Source organism: Cetorhinus maximus, chromosome 4, assembly GCF_964194155.1.
Source record: "Cetorhinus maximus chromosome 4, sCetMax3.hap1.1, whole genome shotgun sequence".
Lineage (NCBI taxonomy): Eukaryota > Metazoa > Chordata > Chondrichthyes > Lamniformes > Cetorhinidae > Cetorhinus > Cetorhinus maximus.
In genome coordinates, this window is record NC_135882.1 from 174,270,463 (window position 1) to 174,285,426 (window position 14,964).

At 44.2% G+C, this 14,964-nt stretch overlaps 1 protein-coding gene across 5 annotated transcripts in view; it reads left to right on the forward strand.

Annotated features, from left to right (window-relative positions):
* Positions 1-14,964, forward strand: part of ss18 (SS18 subunit of BAF chromatin remodeling complex) — a 107,839-nt gene that overhangs the window by 51,216 nt on the left and 41,659 nt on the right. The gene's annotated exons all lie outside the window — the stretch shown is intronic.

A 14,964-nucleotide genomic window follows, 5' to 3' on the forward strand; every position in this document is an offset into this window, starting at 1 on the left:
TGTGAGACTTTTGGATTTCTCTTCCTCAAAAGGTGATTGAGGCATACTCTTTGAATATTTTTAAGATAGATTCTTGACAAGCAAGAGGGTAAAAGGTTATTGGGGGTAGGCAGAAATGTGGAGTTCAGGTTAAAATTAGATCAACCATGATCTTATAGAATGACGAGAGCAGTTTTGAGGCATTGAATGGTCTACTCCTGCTCCCAATGGTGAGAGGGACTGCCCTTGACATCAAGGCAGCATTTGACTGAGTGTGGCATCAAGGAGCAGTGGTAAAACTGGAGTCAATGGGAATCAGAGGGGTAACTCTCCGCTGGTTGGAGTCATACCTAGCACAAAGGAAGATGGTTGTAGTTGTTGGAAGTCAGTCATCTCAGCTCCAGGACATCACTGCAGGAGTTCCTCAGGGTAGTGTCCTTGGCCCAATCATCTTCAGCTGCTTCATCAATGACCTTCCTTCCATCATAAGGTCAAAATTGGGGACGTTTGCTGCAATGTTCAGCACCATTCGCGACTCCCCAGATACTGAAGCGGTCTATATCCAAATGCAGCAAGACCTGGACAATATCCAGGCTTGGGCTGACAAGTGGCAAGTAACATTTGTGCAACACAAGTGCCAGGCAATGACCATCTCCGACAAGAGAGAATCTAACCAGTGCCCCTTGACATTCAATGGCATTACCATTGCTGAATCTTCCACTATCAACATCCTGGGGATTACCATTGACCAGAAACTGAACTGGACCAGCCATATAAATACTGTGGCTACAAGAGCAGGTCAGAGGCTAGGAATCCTGCGGCGAGTAACTCACCTCCTGACTCCTCAAAGCCTGTCCACCATCTACAAGGCACAAGTCAAGAGTGTGATGAAACAATTTCCACTTGCCTGGATGAGTGCAGCCCCAACAACACTGAGCAAGCTTGATACTATCCAGGACAAAGCAGCCCACTTGACTGGCACCATATCCACAAACATTCACTCCCTCCACCACCGATGCAGAGTGGCGGCAGTGTGTACAATCTACAAGATGCACTGCAGGAACTCACCAAGGCTCCTTAGACAGCACCTTCCAAACCCATGACCACTACCATCTAGAAGGACAAGGGCAGCAGATAGATGGGAACACCACCACATGGAAGTTCCCCACCAAGCCAATCACCATCCTGACTTGGAAATATATCGCTGTTCCTTCACTGTTGCTGGGTCAAAATCCTGGAACTCCCTCCCTAACAGCACTGTGGGTGTACCTACACCACATGGACTGCAGCAGTTCAAGGAGGCAGCTCACCACCACCTTCTCAAGGCCAATTAGGGAGGGGCCTAGCCCACATCCCATGAATGAATAAAATAAATAAATTTGTATGTTCACATGCTCTCTCTGTCAGCATATTCTCATTCTTTTCTCCCTCTCATATTTCCACCTTTTTAAATATGCTAATGTACACTGAAGTTTTTTTTAAAAAAAGCTTCATTTAGGAGAGCTTCAAATTGGAAGGATTTCTAAGTAATGTAGAGCAGGTTGGTTGACTTCCATGCAGTTTAAATAAATTCCAATTTTTGGGGCTGGAGTGGTAATAAATCACTTGCTAGCTATGATCAACATTGGAACAATTTTGCATGGAAACAAAAGTCTCTTTCAGATTAATGAACTCCTTTTAATGGAGTAAATAAGGAGGAGCTGTTTCCACTGTTTGGAAGATCAGTAACCTGAGGAGACCCTTTTAAGGTGATCGACAAAGGAACCAGAGGGGGAGATTAGGAGAATTTTGCTTTTTACCACAATGAGTTGCGATCTGGAACGCGCAGCCTGAAGGGGCGGTGGAAGCAGATTCAAGAATAACTTTCAAAAGCGAATTGTGATAAATAATTGAAAGTATTTGCAGGGCTATGAGGTAAGAGCAGGGGGAGTGAGATTAATGGGGGATTGCTCTTTCAAAGAGCCAGCACAGGCACAATGGGCTGAATGGCCTCCTGTGTTGTGTGATTTTACGATTCTAACTGAGTGACATGCGCAAATACTTCTAAAGTTTCTCGATGTTTTATGTCCTGTTTGAGCCTCTTCGTCTTACCAGGCAGATCCTCACTCCACAGGCTGGTGGGGAAATGAAGGGAAGAAAATTCTTCTACATTCCTTATTGGAATTATTGGTGACTATCTTACATTTGCGTTTATCATAACTTTGGTCTCTTTGATCTAACAGCGATCTAACTGACCGCTAGTACTGGTGCCACAGAATTCCTCCCTATTAAGAGAGAAACAAAGTGCAGACAAGTAGAAAATCCTAACACACAGGACACCGTCCTGGCGTTTCTGTTGCTTGTATCTGGTTTGTGGGTTGCTGTCCCAGCCTTACACAGGACTGTTATTTGAATGTCAGGATTACTCACTTCAGAATAAAGCACTTCAGTTTTTCCATTAAATCATGAAATGTCATCTCCCTTGACCATCCCTCACAAGTTGACAGATTTTGGATGTATCATATTGAGGCAAGGCGCTCTTTCCTCCTTGATGCTTTCGATGTAACTGACAGTATCCAAAGTTGTGAGCGGGAAAGTCTAATATTCCCTGGTGTTTGTTACAACCTCTTGTCATTTGTACCCCGCACAGTTTAATAGGTAGGTTGTGAATTGAATGTACACAACTACAGGTAGCAAAATCAACCCTGAAAGTCAACATGGAGGATGTAACAATTGCTGCATCTCTCCCTGTTCTTTTCCTACATAATCTAAGCGAGTTATTTGTCTTTTTTTTTTGCAGTGCATTGGTAGATCTTTCCTCATAAACTTGCAGCATAATCCAGGCCAGTGTGGTTCATTACTCGTGGAATTGCGATCAGAATTGCCAGAAGGAATTCCAATATATCAGCAAAAATACTAGAATTCCATGTCATGAAATTTCACTTATTCAGTCAACGTAAATCAGCCAATGAAGTAATTTTTTTGAAAGTGCAGGAAGCGTGGCAGCCAATTTGCATACAGCAAGCTCGCACAAACAGTAATATAACAATAACCTAAGTAATTTGTTTTGTGGTGTTAGTCGAGAGATAAATGTTGGCCAAGGTACCGCATATAATTAGGAGAGTCTTTTACTTAAACTCCATGCATCATTTGTTGGATAGGTTGGGTTATTTTCCTTAGAACAAAGAAGGCTGAGAGGTGACTTGATTGAGGTGTACAAAATTATGAGGGGAATAGATAGAGCAGACAGGATAAAATTGTTTCCCTTGATGGAGAATTCTAGAACCAGGGGACATAGGTTCAAGATAAGTGGCAGGAGGTGTAGGGGGGACATGAGGAAGAACTTTTTTATGCAGAGGGTAGCGGGCGTCTGGAATTCGCAGCCCAATTTGGTGGTAGAGGCAGAAACTCTAAACTCTTTTAAAAAGTACCTGGATCTGCACCTTAAGTGCTGTAAGCTGCAGGGCTATGGGCCAGGTGCAGGAAGGTGGGATTAGAAAGGGCACCTGGGTGTCCTCGGGCTGGCATGGACAAGATGGGCTGAATGGCCTCCTTCTGTGCTGTAACTTTTCTATGGTTTTATGGTTGTGGAGGGATTCTGAAACCCTGGTTGTTATGGGAACAGCCTGGCAAAATGTTCATTTGTGAGACTACTTTAATGCGATATAGTCAGAACAAGTCCATTAAGTTTTCAGATAAGCTGAGCAATAAACTCAGGCAGTGATTCAGTGTAACACAGGCTATATATATCCTGCATTACGTCTGGACAGGGAGCACAAGATGACTTTCTCCACTTGAAGCTTCTGACCTTTAGGCTCTTCACTATTTCTCTCTCTCTTATCTCTCTCTCTCATCTCTCTTCTCTCTCTCTTTCTCTTATCTCTTGTTTGTTCTTCTCTTGCACTTTTGTCTCTAGATTCCTCCACCGCACAGACAAAGTCAGGGCCTCTTTTATCCAGGCTCTTATCCAATTAACTCCTCCCTCACCCCAATCATCTTCAGCCCCGTGTTTTGGCATACTGCCCTTAGCCAATCGGGTATCTTTCCTGTGACCGTAACACCATGACAATGTTTTCACAACCATCTCTGTTCGACTGTCTCTTATCTCAAAGCTTCAAGGTCTTGCCTCCTAGAGGGGCCGAGACATTCCAATCCTTTTGTTTGTACGTGCACCAGCAATTCCCACAGACGGCCTCAAGGCCTTGGCTTTTTGCTGCAAGTGTGCTCTTTCGAACTTGATACAATTGTCCCATAGCCCCAGTCCCTTGGCATCTTTTCTACACCATGTCCTACTTCTATATTTTCCCACTTTCTCACCAAGCCAAGTTTCTAATAAAGTTAGATTTTAATCATTTTGATGGGGTGAGGGGGGTGGTGGTAGATGATGGTGTGGTGGGCTGTGTGTTATGATGTGGTAGGTGGTATTTGCCAGGCTGACCAAATCCCAAAGGGAAACTTGGTCAGGCTATCACGACACTTTTGCAATTTGTATTTATTATGAGAAGGCTTGTGTACTGAAGTCAGAAGTAAAGAGATCACTGCCACTTTTAGAGATTTTAAACATTGTCCAATTTAATTAGAGGAAAGCCAATTTCAGAATCCTTTATTTCTACCTCCATTTACCACTACCACTACCTCCTTTTGGTTATCTTCCCTGTCCAAGTAAAGTTCTGTTGAAGGGTCGTGCAGACTCGAAACGTTAACTGTGCTCCTATCCGCAGATGCTGCCAGACCTGCTGAGTTTTTCCAGGTATTTTTTGTTTTTGTTACCTTTTAAACATATTTACATGACACACCTTCTGTCTCTTTCTTCTATCTGGGGCATTTATTAAATAATTTGCTTCACTCAGTCTCTTTTTTTCAATCCAGTACGACCCACTGAACCTTGCCTTTAATGGTTCGCCTGACACTGGAAACATGACTAACATCACCTTTTCAGCAACAAAACTACAAGCTTTTGCCCTCTTATTTGCATTTCTCCATCACCTGCTGTGATATCTTTACATGTTCCTCAGCTACCTCACATGCTTTGTTCAATCTTTCTCTGAATTTTGTCACAATCCAGGAGAGTAATTTCTGAACTCTGACCCACTGGTTTCTCCTGAATCAGCATCAGTGGCCCCCTTACCTGACCATAGACTAATTCAAAAGGACTAAATCCTGTCAATTCGTTAGGGCCATCCCTACTAGCAAATAACAAGAATGGAATCCATCGATCCCAGTCCTGTGGGTAGTCTTGACTATATGCCCTCATCACAGTCTTTAAAGCTCGGTCTATTTTTTTTATTCATTCACGGGATGTGGGCTTCGCTGGCTGGGCCAGCATTTATTGTCCATCCCGAGTTGCCCTTGAGAAGATGGGGGTGAGCTTCCTTCTTGAACCGCTGCAGTCCATGCGGTGTAGGTACACCCACAGTGCTGTTAGGGAGGGAGTTCCAGGATTTTGACCCAGCGACAGTGAAGGAACGGCGATATATTTCCAAGCCAGGATGGTGAGTGACTTGGAGAGGAACCTCCAGGTAGTGGTGTTCCCATCTATCTGCTGCCCTTGTCCTTCTAGATGGTAGTGGTCGTGGGTTTGGAAGGTGCTGTTGAAGGAGGCTTGGTGAGTTCCTGCAGTGCATCTTGTAGATGGTACACACTGCTGCTATTATCCGTCGGTGGTGGAGGGGGTGAATGTTTGTGGATGTGGTGCCAATCAAGCGGGCTGCTTTGTCCTGGATGGTGTCCAGCTTCTTGAGTGTTGTGGGAGCAGCACTTATCTAAGCAAATGGGGAATATTCCATCACACTCCTGATTTGTGCCTTGTGGATGTTGGACAGGCTTTGGGGAGTCAGGAGGTGAGTTACTCGTTGCAGGATTCCTGGCCTTTGACCTGCTCTTGTAGCCACAGTATTTATATGGCTAGTCCAGTTCAGTTTCTGGTCAATGGTAACACCCTGAATGTTGATAGTGGGGAATTCAATAATGGTAATGCCATCGAACATCAAGGGGCGATGGTTGGATTCTCTCTTCTTGGAGATGGTCATTGCCTGACACTTCTGTGGTGCGAATGTTACTTGCCATTTGTCAGCCCAAGCCTGGATATTGTCCAGGTCTTGCTGTATTTGCACATGGACTGCTTCAGTATCTGAGGAGTTGCGAATGGTGCTGAATATTGTGCAATCATCAGCGAACATCCCCACTTCTGACCTTATGATGGAAGGAAGGTCATTGATGAAGCAGCTGAAGATGGTTGGGCCGAGGACACTACCCTGAGGAACTCCTGCAGTGATGTCCTGGAACTGAGATGACTGACCTCCAACAACCACAACCATCTTCCTTTGTGTTAGGTATGACTCCAACCAGCGGAGAGTTTTCCCCATGATTCCCATTGACTCCAGTTTTGCTAGGACTCCTTGATGCCACACTCGGTCAAATGCGGCCTTGATGTCAAGGACAGTCACTCTCACCTCACCTCAGGAGTTCAGCTCTTTTGTCCGTGTATGAACCAAGGCTGTAATGAGGTCAGGAGCTAAGTGGCCCTGGCGGAATCCAAACTGGGCATCAGTGAGCAGGTTATTGCTAAGCAAGTGCCGCTTGATAGCACTGTTGATGACCCCTTCCATTACTTTACTGATGATGGAGAGTAGACTGATGGGGCGGTAATTGGCCGGGTTGAATTTGTCCTGCTTTTTGTGTACAGGACATACCTGGGCAATTTTCCACATAGCCAGGTAGATGCCAGTGTTGTAGCTGTACTGGAACAGCTTGGCTAGGGGCTCGGCAAGTTCTGGAGCACAAGTCTTCAGTGCTATTGCCGGAATGTTGTCAGGGCCCATAGACTTTGCAGTATCCAGTGCCTTCAGCCGTTTCTGGAGCACCTTGTGATTCAGGGTGATAAGCTAAGGACTTAAACTGCTTTATTCCCAGGCTGTTCGTTACTTCCTTAAATAGCTGTGACGTGAAATTTGAACCCTGATCCGACTATATTTCTTTTGGTAACCCATACCTTGTACAGAATTTGGTCAACTCCTCTACAACCGTCTTTGCTGTAACATTTCGTAAAAGAATCACTTCCGCAAATCTAGTGGACACATCCATGATGGTCAACAAGTACTGATTTCCACTTTTAGTTTTAGGGCGGGGCCCTACACAATCAATCAGGACCCCAGTAAAAGGTTCCCCAAATGCTGGAATCGGAATTAAAGGTGCAAGTTTAATTACTGCTCGAGGTTTCTCTATCACCTGACATGTTTGACAGATTTTGACTATACCTTTATGCAGTCCAGGCCAATAGAAATGTTTTTTGAATTTTAGCTGAGTTCTCCTAATTCCTAAATATCCAGCTATTGGAATTTCATAAGCCACTCTTAATATTTCATTTCCCTATCCAGATGGTATTACTATTTCATGTACTACCGCCCACTTTTCATCTGCTGGAACATGAGGTCTTCACTTCCTCATTAACACATTCTGTTTACGGTAATAACAGTCTGGAATACATTCTACCTCTGTTTCAGAATAAGCTGTCTGGTATAACTGCTTCACTCATGGATCTTTCTGCTGTAACTCTACTAATTTCCCTGAACTCAACACTTCAGCCTCACCCTCTCCCACCTCCTCTTCCTGAACAATCTTTTCAAGGACAGTTCCAGCTAACTGGGGGTCAACATCCTTCTCTTTGTCTTTTAGATTCTTCCTCTTCCTGTTTCAACCTATGAGCTCATGACCTTGTTACTGCACAACCTGGAAACAATCCAGGATGTACTTTCTGCAACGTCTCTGTTGATTGCGTCTCCACAGGCTGCTCGGCTACAGTAGGCATCACCAACATCTGTGACCCCCCCAGCCCTATCCTTTCCTAGGATAAATTGAACCCCTGCAATGGGCATTTTTTTTTCCTCTAACCCCAACAATCACCACTCCTGCTTTCAACCTGCTTTTTAAATTTACTTTGCACAATGGAATATGTTGAGTATCTCCTCGAATCCCACTTATGAATACTCTTTCCTGCAATACCCACTCTGGAGAACAAAATATCACTATCCCCATAACATTAAGGACTGACTGGCCCCTGTGCCCCTTAAAATTTTGCTATCTTTGCCTGCTCTCGATGGATAGACTTTCCCTTCACATATAAAATCTTTGAATATTTCTGTAACCGGCCCTTCAGAACTCCCTTGGGTAAGTTGCAAACACATTCCCACTTCTTTGGCTACCACTGATCCTTCCTGCTCCGCCTGTACACAAACGACTGGTTTTTCCTGCCTCCGGGTCTCCAAACCCACAGTACTCTTGTTTCCAGAACTTTCCTGAGTTCCAATTACTGCACTAAGGTTTTCGCTGTAACCTCCAACACATTGACTTTGTGTGCAATGGAAACATTTAAGTATTCCAGTGTCACTTCCACCCTCAGCACCTTCCTCTTCTGGTCTGAGGAGAAATTTCCTGAGAATTCCCAGCTGTCCCTTCACTTCCCTGATTAACTTGCCTTCCTTTCACCTTCCCACTTCCTATCCTTCTCCATTTAAAAGGGTGATGGGAAAACATGTTTTGATCTATGGACCAGCTTATAATCTCTTAAACTTGCCTAGCTGTTTTAACCCTCTGCTCTTCCACGTGAGTTCTCACGACCGAAGGAATTGAATCTTTAAATTCTTCCAGAAGAATTACTTCTTGAAAAGCTGCATATGGTGTCTCTGCCTCTAATGCCTGTATCCGCCAGTCAAAATTACTTTGCCATAACTCTCTCAAACTCGATATATGTCTGACCAGGCTGTTTCCTTACATTCTGAAATTCCTGCCCATACTCCTCAGGAACCAACTCATACGCACTCAGAAAAGCCTCTTTTTACTGCATCACAATCCACGGATACTCCTTCTGACAGCGATGCATATACCTCCATAAGCTCCACATGCAAACCTACTTTGTAAAAGCAATGCCCGGATTTCTTACGGCCATTTTGTTTGTTTAGCGACCTTTTTCAAATGAAGTAAAGAATGCCTCTATGTCCCTTCCCCCAAACTTCAGAAGGGCCTGCACAAATTTAAACATCTCCCCATTGGGTTTTGGGGTGAAGGTGGTGGTTTCGCCATCAGAACCTTCCTCAGCATCTGAGGCCCCGCTTTTTTATTTGAAAGTCCGGCCTTTTAAGCCAATATTCCCTTTCTCTTTCCTTCTCCCTTTCCTCCATTACTAATTTCTCCCTCTGGAGGTCGAGTTTTCACATTTCTATTTCTCTTTGAAATGCTCTCTCTCTTTTTCCTTTTCTTCTCTTTCCCCATCATTTTATTTTTCCTTTATTATATTCAGTTCTATTGCTTGTTTGATTACAAGCTTCTTCTTTTACAACTGAATGTCTCACTACCTCCAGCTGTGACTCACAAGTCTCAGGTGTTTCCTCGATTTCGAATGGTGCGCTATTACTTCAATGACATCCGCTCTCCTCGCCCCTGCGGTCCATCCTAACTGCATCTTATCTGTTATCAATTCCCTGAACTAAGCCTTGGTCACTTTTTGTAAACCCGTCAGGGTTAACGTCTCCCAGTCCCAGAAAAAAGTCTTAGCAATTGCTAACGCCATATTCGCAGTCTTAACCACTTTAAAATTCCCCCCCTCCCCCATATCAACTCCTAAGTTCAGTGTTCTTCTCGCACTCATAGCCTTCCGATTCACCAACTCCAGACCAATCAAGCAATTTTTGTTTTTATGGCATGTGACATTTAGGCGGGCTGACCAAATCCCAAAGGGAATCTCGGTCAGGCTATCACAACCGTTTAGCAATTTGTATTTATTGCGAGAATATATGTGTACTGAAGTCAGAAGTAAAGAGTCCTCTATCACTGTTGGAGATTTTAAATATTAAATGATAACATTTATTAATAAAAGACAAGAAAACTCAAACACGCAAGTTTGCGATTACACAGTTAAAATTATTTTTATAACATTTCCCAAAAGATTTCTATTTGGCTGGACTGACAAATAACCATCTTTTCCCAGGGAACCATCCCTATAGATTCTTAATCTATAAAGCATCCAATAATATCACCACAAACACCCACTGTTGCTGTTGCGAAAGTATTTCACAAGCTCCTTTCTCCCTCTCACTTGACAGCGGAAATCCAAGACTTGTAACAAAACCTTGCTTTCTGGAACAATCAAACACTTCTCTGGGGTGGCTCAAAGCTGCTTCGTTCACAGACTGTGCTCGCACAACACACTGTTTAAGATCTCACATGGCCACACAGCCCTCGTATAGCTTTCAATCTTTCCTTTAAATATATTTATTCCCTTCCACCTTTACCCATTGTCTTAACTTTCTTTTGAAAGTTACCTTTCCCAGAATTTAAAAATCTTTCATTTTGTCTTTATGGCCAGCACTTTGGGGAAAAATAAAATAAAATCTAAATAAAATGATATCTTAAATATATTCATTTTAATAAAATAAAAATAAACTTTGCCTTATTTATTTATGATCTTTGCCAGTTGTAAAATTTCCTTTTATGTCTCTTTGAAATTCAACAGCCAATAGTTCAACTCCTTATTTATCTCCAAATGCAAATTCTGATTCATGCTGTATCTACTGGTATCCCATCTTAGCTCACTTTGTTTTACATCTAATCCTTTGATGATTTAAACCTTGTCTGTCCTCCGTCTAATTAAATTAGTCTCTCACACGCACACAACATACATACAGCCTCCACAAGCCTGCTTCGCAGTATCCCACAGTAATATTGGAAAAAAATGATATTTTCTTTACGAACGTCACTGGACTAGTAATCCAAAGGCCCAGGCTAATGATCTAGGGACATGGGTTCAAATCCCACCATGGCAGCTGGTGAAATTTAAATTCATTTAATAAAATCTGGAATTGAAAGCTAGACCCAGTAATGGTGACCACGAAACTATCATCGATTGTTGTAAAAACCCATCTGGCTCACTAATGCCCTTTAGGGGAGGAAATCTGCCATCCTTACCTGGTCTGGCCTACGTGTGACTCCAGACCCACAGCAAGGTGGTTGACTCTTAGCTGCCCCCTGAAATGCCCTATCAAGCCACTGATCTCAGGAGCAATTAAGGATGGGTAATAAATTCTGGTCTTGCCAGTAACACCCACATCCCATGAAAGAATAAAGGAAAATTAGTACTCTGGCTAGTAACCTAATAATCTCTCTCGTTATAGTTTGGGCCACTAGTTTATGGTGAATGAGTCAGATTCAGGGGCTCCAGTAAAGGGGGAGTTTCCATTGGCAGAAGACTCAGTTACCAGAGGAAACAGCTTGAAGATAAATTTGCAAAAGAACTAGAGGGAGGATTTTTACACAGCTAATTGTTAAAAGAACATAAATAGAAGCAGGAGTAGACCTTAACAGTCTGTTGAGCCTGCTCCGCCATTCGATGCGATCATGGCTGATCTCAACTGACCTCAACTCCACTTTCCCACCTGCTCCCCTTGGATTGCCTCAGAGATCAAAAATCTATCTTAAATGTATTCATGGAGCATCCACAGCACCCTGGGGTAGAGAATCCCAAAAATCCACAACCAGTTGAGTGAAGAAATTTCTCCACAGCTCAGTCCTTTATCCTGAAATTACGCCCCCATGTTCTAGGTTCCCCACCCAGGTGGGGTAAGAAACCTCTCGGAGTCCACTCTACCTCTCATTCTTGAGAATATAGACCCAGTTTACTCAGTCTCTCATCATAGGACCATCCCCCACTCATCCCAGGGATTAATTTAGTGAACCTTAATTGTACCGCCTCCAATGCAAGTGTATCCTTCCTTAAATTTGGAGACCAAAACTTCAACACAGTATTCCAGGTCTGTTCTCACCAAAGCCCAGGACAATTGTAGCAAGACTTTCCTATTTTACTCCCCTGATGATCTGGAAGGGCAGTGGGAGCAGACTCAATAGTAACTTTCAAAACGGAATTGGATAAATATTTGGAGTGAAACATTTGTGGGCCATGGGGAAAGGGCAGGGCAGTGGGTCTAATTCAATACGGGACAGATATGATGGGCCGAATGGCCCCCTCCTCTGCCGTTTCATTCTATGAAAATGAACATGCTGAATACAAAAGCAACATCACTTATGAAGGGGAAGAGTATCGAAAACTGATCTGAACGCGCCCTATCACTGAGAACTGAATGGTAAAATGCAACCTTCTGATTCCTGATGTAGAATCCCTCTCGTGAAATATTTTCAGGTCGTAATGCTGTACTTGCATCCTGCTGCAGGAAAGCAGGAAGAGGCTGGGTTCTTAAAAGCCAAGAGAAACATCTTGCATTTATAACATAGTAAAAACGCCCTAAAGCGTCGTCAGACGCACTTGATACCAGCTATTAGGTGACCAAAGCTTGGTCAGGGGTAAGTTTTAAGGAGTATCTTAAAGGAGGAGAGAGAGAGAGAGAGAGAGAGTGGAGGGAGAGGAGGTGGGGCTAGGGAGGGAATTCCAGAGCTTAGGGCCCAGGCAGCTGAAGGCAGGGCTGCCAATAAGGGAGCGATTAAAATCAGGGATGGTGAAGAGGGCAGGGGAGTCGGAGGGCAGAGGAGCCAGAGGGCTATGGGGCTGGAGAAGGTTATCAGAGACGGAGAGCTGCAAGGCCGCAGAGGATTTGATAAAAAAACAATTTTAAAATTGATTTCCAGTCTACTAATACCTCAGTGTCGGTTAGTGTGGGTGAGTGGGACTCGGTGCAAGTTCGGATACAGGCAGCAGAGTTTTGGATGAGCTGAATTTCCTGGAAGTTGAAAGGCTGGTTCAGAGAGTATTGGGAAAAGTCGGGCCTGGACTTAAGAAAAGAATATCCAAACCCAGATAAGTTGAAGTTAAGCTAGCAGTATTTGGGGATAAGGGTGCTATGAATTTGATCCAAACTCTTAAACGGCCCTCTGAGAGAAGAAATTCTTCCTCCTCTCCGTCCGCAATGAGAGACCCCCCTTGTTTTGAAACTGTGTCCCGTGGTTCAAGGTTCCTCCACGAGGAGAAACAGCCTCTCAGCACCCAGCCTGTCGAGTCCCCTCAGAACCTTTTATATGTTTCAATAGGATCGCCCCTCATTCTTCTAAACTCCAATGAGTACAGGCCCAACCTGCTCAACCTTTAATGGAGTGGGTCAAGCGTAGAGGAAGAATTTTCATTTATAAATCACCTTTCACGACCTCAGGACATTCCAAACCACTTCGCAGCCAATGATCTTTTTGAAGTCACCGTTGTAACATAGGAAACGTGGCACCCAATTTGCACACAGCAAGCTCCCGCAAATAAATGTCAGATTAATGCTGTTGGTTAAGAGATAACTATTGGCCAGAACACCAGAGAGAAATCCCCTCCTGCAACTCGCCCTCCCCCCACAATTCCCTCCTTGAAATAGTGCAAGACCTTTTCTGTGCAGGTAAGGGGACAGGTGGGGGCCTCGATTTGATGTCTCATCAGAAAGACAGCACCTCTGACAGTGCAGCACTTCCCCCGTACTGGCAGTGGAGCGTCAGCCAAGATTTTTGTGATCAGCTCTCGGGAGTGGGACTTCTGACCCTGAGGTGAGGGTGTTACCCACTGAGCCAAGGTTTATGTTTGAAGGAGAGATGGGAGATGTGATAGGAAAATGGACAAAATAAATGTGCCACAAAAACAGAAAAAGCTGGAAAAAACTCAGCAGGTCTGACAGTATCTGTGGAGGGAAAAACAGAGTTAACATTTCGAGTCTGTCTGACCCTTCCTCAGAGCTAAAGAGAAGTAAAAATTTGATGGAATTTATACTGTTTAAGGGGGGTGAAGCTGGATAGAAGGCTAGCGATAGGTGGGAGCGAAGGAGAGATTGCAAAAGATGTCATAAACAAAAGGTCAAAGGGCGTGTTAATGGTAGTGGTACAGGCTAAAGGAGGTGCTGATGGTGGCATTAAGGTCAGAAAGCAGAATGTGATAATGGCAGGGTAAGCACTCTGGAAAGAACAACATGAACAAGTGACAGATAGCCCTAGCGGGGGTGGGGTGGGGACAGGGGATGGTGGTGGGAAGAAACGAGCAAAAATAGGATAAAAGGTGGGGATAAAACAATGAATAAAAATTAAAATAAATACAAATAAGTGGATAAAAAATAAAAATGAATATTGAAAAAAGGGGTTTTAAAAAAAGGGGGTGAGGATGGAGGAGAGAGTTCATGGTCTGAAGTTGTTGAACTCAATATTCAGCCCGGAAGGCTGTAAAGTGCCTAGTCGGAAGATGAGGTGCTGTTCCTCCAGTTTGTGTTGAACTTCACTGGAACATTGCAGCAAACCAAGGACAGACATGTGCGCAGGAGAGCAGGGTGGAGTGTTGAAATGGCAAGCGACAGGAAGGTCTGGGTCATGTTTGTGGACAGACCAAAGGTGTTCCGTAAAGCGGTCACCCAGTCTGCGTTTGGTCTCTTCAATGTCGTGGAGACCGCATTGGGAGCAGCGAATGCAGTAGACTAAACTGAAAGAGGTGCAAGTGAAGCGCTGCTTCACCTGAAAGGAGTGTCTATTTTTTAATATATTCATGGGATGTGGGTGTCACTGGCTGGGTCAGCATTTATTGCCCATCCCTAGTTGCCCTTGAGAAGGTGGTGGTGAGCTGCCTTCTTGAACCGCTGCAGTCCATGTGGTGTAGGTACACCCACAGTGCCGTTAGGGAGGGAATTCCAGGATTTTGACCCAGTGACAGTGAAGGAACGGTGATATATTTCCAAGTCAGGATGGTGAGTGACTTGGAGGGGAACTTCCAGGTGATGATATTCCCATCTATCTGCTGCCCTTGTCCTTCTAGGAGGTAGTGGTCGTGGGTTTGGAAGGTGCTGCCTAAGGAGCCATGGTGAATTCCTATAGTGCATCTTGTAGATGATTCACACTGCTGCTACTGTATGTGGGTGGTGGAGGGAGTGAATGTTTGTGGATGTGGTGCCAGTCAAGCGGACTGCTTTGTCCTGAACGGTGTCCAGCTTCTTCAGTGTTTGGGAGCTGCACTCATCCAGGCAAGTGGAGAGTATTCCATCACACTCCTGACTT